Genomic DNA, 6,329 nt, shown 5'->3' on the forward strand with positions numbered 1-6,329 from the left:
AATGTTCACAAAGGTATTTAGACAACTGCTCTTAATTAGGTACCTAATTTCTTGTGAAATTTGCAGACAGACTGTGTTTTCCTAAGGTTAAGCTGTAAACCATAATCTCCTTGTAATACCTGGCTTCAGCAGTTTGCATGTGGTCACACAGGACATTTTTGACAGAGCAGGGAAGTGACTTTTGCAAATTTATATCAACACTAAAGCTACCAGGTCATCTTTCCTCTATATTATCTCTCAGCTTTGTCTAGCTAGTGGTCCTTCCTTAATATTTATTTGGCTAGTTCCTATGTCTCCATGTCTCAGTGGACCCACTGCTTATGAGAAAATGCCTTATATATTATCTTTAACAAAATCACTCTTACCGCAAACAAGTTATTTGAAAAGCAGCATGGATATCCCCAAAGAGGATTAGCAGAGTCTCTTTCCAGCAGGCTGACAGGTTCTCCTTTGTTTCCTAGTCTTTTCTTCCTTGGCACCATAATCCTTCTTACTGAATTCAGACAGTCTGTAAGAATCAACACTCATCAGCATATTGGGATGTCAACTGCACAGCAAAAACACTGAGACAAGAGCCCTTCAGGTAAATTTCAAAGTGGGAAAAATCCACAAATTGGGGGGAAAAAAAAAAAAAGAAAAAAAAAGGGAAAAAAAAAAGCTTGTTGATTTTTTTTCAGAGATACAACTGATTAATACGTTGATTATTCCCAATCCTTACACTCGTGTACTCTTGCTAGCCTGCTATGTGCTCTGAGGAAAGAAAAGAGAATTGAGGACTAATCAGACTAATCATAGCCCTCAGCTCTCACCCTGTTCCAAGACTGATACAAATGGTCAGTCAGATGAGACAGCTCTGGTATCGAAGTTGAATAGATCTGATAGTTCAACAAACAAATATGTCCATCTTCTGATGAAAGTTTGTTGGCTCCAAGGCGCTGTGATGTTGGCACAGCTTCACATATCCTGAAACAGCCTGTTTGTCCATGATTTGGCATGCCAGATAAAACTTTCCTGCATTTACCCATACCCACCAATAACACATCTGTCCATGGGTTAGTCTTCTCTTTGTTCCAGTCCAACTGCCTGATGTCCTGCAGAGCTGAAGAGATATGAGGGTTCAGGTCCAACAGATCCCAAAAATTCAGGGGAAGAGAAGGCTCAGTCATTCTTCCCGATGCTCACACTGGGGTTCACAAAGCCAGTAGCCCACAAGAGAGTCAAAGGATCTATTAAACTGTCTCACATTCCTCTATGTGGAACAAGAGAAATTTTAGTTTCCCAGGAAGAAATAATTACCAAGATCCAGAGATTCCATGTCAAACACAAATTGTATGGACTTCAGGCATTTCTACACAGCAAAGGTGAGAAAGGTTTGAACCTATTTGAAGCAGAAGCACTTTTTGGAATCCAGGTATTGGTTTGGTGATTATTTGTTCATACGTTTCCTGTCCTAGACATTCGGAGACAGAGATTATCTTTCTAAAATATGGTGAACCACAGATTAACCTTTAAACCTGGACAGATGCCTTCCCCATTTTACAAGAATAACTCCTTGAAATTAGTTTTAATGACATTATAAAAGCATGGAGTGGTTTATAATTAACTGCTAATAGGTATCTACATGATTTGGAAAGGTTTAATTAAATTATTTTAACGTTTACATTGCTCTAAACATGCTGTGAAATTAGCATGATATTTGGTTTTATGATTAATTTTAAAAACTCTTTTATTAATATAAATAGCTTTTTGGCTGAAAGTTATGTAAACGTTAGCAAGTGTAAAAGGTGAATGCTTGCACATCTTTTTCCTTAGGAAATTAATGTGGTTTCCTCAGCAGATGTTTATAATGAATGGAAAAGTTCTTGCCTGGAAAGAATTTTACAGAAACTGTCATGGACAGAGTTAAGCCCTCAAATTTTTATCTTCGTTTGACACGCTACTTGTGTGCTAAGGTGAAGGGATGAGACATGGTTATTTATTTTCCTGCCTTCTGGCAGGTTGCTCCTTCAGTATGTGCAAACAAATAATTTTTTAAGCACAAGTGACAGACTGTTCCAAATACTACAGGTTCGGGTTAAAATTGATTATCATGAATAAAATTGCTGATTTTCATTTGCATTTTATCTGGCCATGGGAGGAGCAGCTGTGGTGCCACCTGTAACTAGAGAGATGAAAAAATTAGGTGCCCCACTAGAAGGAAACCTCATGGCACAAAGCCCAAGTAACATGAGGGATGAGTGAGTTTGGAAGAATCATTGGATGTTCTTTTGTGAAGAACTGTATGCCTACAAAAGTAAGGAAAGAAGTCCCCAGTGAGAATGGGAGAAAAAGGTATCAGATACCAATGCAATGATATCATGGTCCTGAGAAACCTTGCTGGGATCTGCTTCCTGATCTAGTGAGGTTAGCAAAACACCGATTCCCTGTTCTTGCAATCCTGCTGTGTCCATAATAGAAAAAATATCATCAAAGTTATAAAAAGTACTCAGTATTTTCTCCTCCAAAGCAGCTGAGTCAACACCATGATGCTGTGATCCAGGAATTCAGGTAGACCTCAAGAAAGGCCTTTAAGCAGTCATCAACATGGCCAACATGGCCAACATGGCCAACACGACTGACATGGCCAGCATGGCCAACATGGCCAACATTGCCAACACGACTGACATGGCCGACATGGCCAACAAACATGGTCAACAAACATGGCCAGCAAACATGACCAACAAACACGGCCAACAAGGTCGACATGGCTGACATGGCCGACACGGCCAACAAACACGACCGACATGGCCAACAAACATGGCCAACATGGCCGACAAGGCCGACATGGTTAACAAACATGGCCGACAAGGTCAACGTGCCCAGCAAACATGGCCAACATGAGTGACATGGCTGATATGGTCTCTAGCTCAAGAAGTCTCCTGCTGCTGGTTGCCTGAACGTATTCATCTTATCCTTCAGCCCCTATTCCTTAACCCGTGTAACCAACTATTAATAGGTACCTATTAAAAATAAGAAAACAGGGAGGATTAACTTCAAGGTTTTTTTCTGGAAGTTGTTCAGTTTTGTCCACTTTCTCAGTTTATTACCAAAAAAGATAAAATAGCATGACAAGAAACTCAGCAGTATATTGGAAGAAGCACAGTTTGAAATTGTGGTTAATGTCTTCATTTCATAACACATTCTGAAGTATTCAACATTTTTTGAACAATACTAAGGATTACAAAGGCTACAGTGACACACAGATTTTATTTCATGAGAGGGAAGTCATACACAAATTGGACTTAAATTGGATTTTGGCCTGCTAAACAATAAATAAGGTCTTCATTATTTCTTCTTTACCTTCATTTTTTTCTTAATTCCTTTGAATCACAGCAAATAGCAAAATGAACTGTGAAATATGTACACACAAAACTTCTCCCCATATTTAAGTTTCTGCACTGCCAAGTAAGTGCTTCAGTGAGAGTCTCAAGGCATTGCTACTTTTTAACTGTGCTACATTAAACTTAGATATTTGTCTCTTTTTTTTTCTTTTTTTTTTATATACCACCATAGCTCCTAGAAACAGAGTCAAATTATAACAAGTGCTTTTATACTGATAAGTAATAAATCTTGTTTATCCCAATTCCTAAATCTGCGGATTGCTTGGATACGTACCAGAACTTCAGTGACTGCTGAAGAATAACCAGGTTCAGAGGCTGGACTGTGACAGAGTAGGACTTTTGAAGAATTGAATGAAAAGAATGAGGTAAAAGTAAAACTAAAACAATGACTGAATATTCAGAATTAATCATGCTTCACAGCATTTATCTTTAGGTAGAACTATGGAGTGTGTGTGGTCTTGGCAGGCTTTGAGGGGTTTACCAAAGGGTTACTGTAAGAGTGAGCATATGATGGAGAGATTTTAAAAACCTGCATGTCAAGTGAAGAGAAAGAAGTCTTTTAAATAGGATAATATAATAAAGTATTTTATATGGATGAAATAAGATGTCCATCTGCAAGCTGCTTTGGAACTGTATTATTTTATATTAACAATGTGAATGTATTTTGTACTGCAATGCTAAATATAAACCAGGCACCACACAAGCTGTTATGCAAGCACCTCCATTCAGCTTTGCCAGCAAATGTCAGCACTGACCCCACAACACCCCATTTCCAGGGCCTCTCTTACACAGGGAATGCCAATTGTACTGAACTGTGGGAGCACTTATACTGTAGAGAAGAGGCTAAAATGAGACTCACCAAACTTATTTTCACTTGAGATCAAAGGCAGAATGCAAGTTCCACTCTCCAGACATCAAAGACCAGTACAGAGCCCACTGTGCCACTTCAACTTGAAATTATGTCCTTATTATGTGGGAAGTTTACAGCTTTTATCTCAAAGCATAATGCAAGAAATTCAGCTAGCTAAAAATAACTAACAATAATAACAGTAGTAGTAGTAGTAATCATTATCACCATCATCTGGACTTGATCCAGATGATTAGTTAGAACAATGTTAATTAAAAGAAATTTTTTTCCCAAGATTTCAGATTACATAGACTAAGAAAATGATTGAGCAGAGAGATTTTATTCACAGACAATGAAATCAATGTAAGTGTCTTTCTAATAGAATTTGACCACACTCTGACTTAATTGCCATATGATTTTACTAAGTTTTGTATAGAGAGACCTCGGAGCTGACTTCCAGTTAAACCTATTTTACTAAATTGAAGATTATAAGCCACTGCAATTCTGTTTCCACACACTTTGAAATTATCAGAAAGGCTCCTCACAGTTTCAGGCTAGTGGGCGAGTGAAAGATCTTACCATTGATGTGGTTAAGGTTTTCTCTTATTCAACGTCCACAGTTTCCTGCAAGTGCCATTGATGCCAATGTGAAGACTTCACCAGTGAGACCAAAGCAGGCAAGTTAGACCTGCAGTGTTTTGTTTTCCAGAGGAGAGGTGATTCAGACAGGCAGTTTCCTAAATTGGGGGAATGACAACAACATGCATGGAACCAGATGATGCACATGCACAAGTCAGGCGTTTCCCCAACTTTGTCACAATTTTGGCAATACACTGCAACATGTTGATGTTACTTTGTTATGTGGCAGTAAGAGAAAAGTGCAGAACACACATTTTTATCTAGTCCAAAGACATTTAGCCTTTTTAAAATTTTATTTGGGACTCCATGTGAAACATTGTCAGTAGAGATGTGTAGACTTAGCTAGAGAATCATCCTACTGGGAATTTGTTCACAGCAAACTTGTCAGAAGTAATAAAGTCCATAGGATCCTAGGACCTGGAAAAAATAAAGGTTAATCAATGCACTGATCTAATAAATTTTACAGTTCCAAACACATCCCATGAAATAAAACCAAGGATTCTGGGGTTATCATAAACAGTCAATCATGCATTCAGAATAGACATGCTGCATTGGACTATTTTCTGCTGATGGACTCCTACACCCTGAATATGAGCTCTTGGTGAAAGACCTTTTGAAATTTTTGATGGACACTGTGGTGAGGAGAGGACCACTGGTGCTCTAATAGGGAGGAAATGTAGGCTGTTTTCTGTATCTGGACTGTGACTAAATAAAATTACAAAAGGATCTGGACAGAGAAAAATGTATCTTCTTTCCAATAATCAACCTGAGCTTTCTGCTGCAGAAACAAGGGTGTATGGGGCAGACAAGGTGTACAGCACACACCTGGATATATCAAGCTTGGTAAATGTGTGTTCCAGTTCCCTGAGGCTTAGGTTCAGTGACTGCCTCTCACCTGTGGGAGCTTTTCACTTGTTAACTGTACAAGAAAGTGTTGTTAAAGATCAGGAAAAATAAAACTTTATCAACCATAGTCCAGAGACAATACACAAACTGAAATCTTTAACTCTGGAATAGCTACAAAACAATAGGTATAGTAAGCACAAACAAATGTATTTAAAAACTTTCTTTTGATCACTGTAAATGTGCTACAACATACCAACTTCTCTTCTGACATTGTAAGCTGATGGTACAAGGGATTACTTTACGGCTCACTTCCTCTCTTGCTGCCTTGTAATCATCTGGCTGGTCAGTATGGATTCTCTACAATGACCACTCACCCCTCTGTCTGCAGCCAGGTTTGACCCAAGGCCATAAATCAGTGCTGTTAGCTCATCTTCTATTGAAAAAGTGGATGCACAACACACTGTGATAAACAGTTGTAGTGAATAAAAGATACAGGACAAAATAAGCATAAAAACTAAATTGAGTCTATAGCAGTTCAGCCTCCCAAGCTGTGAGCTAGGAATATTTTCAAGTAGCTAGCAATAAGTTAGTGACCACATTATGCCCACCCACATTGT

The sequence above is a fragment of the Catharus ustulatus genome, chromosome 1 (genome assembly GCF_009819885.2).
Source record: "Catharus ustulatus isolate bCatUst1 chromosome 1, bCatUst1.pri.v2, whole genome shotgun sequence".
NCBI classification, from domain to species: Eukaryota; Metazoa; Chordata; class Aves; order Passeriformes; family Turdidae; genus Catharus; species Catharus ustulatus.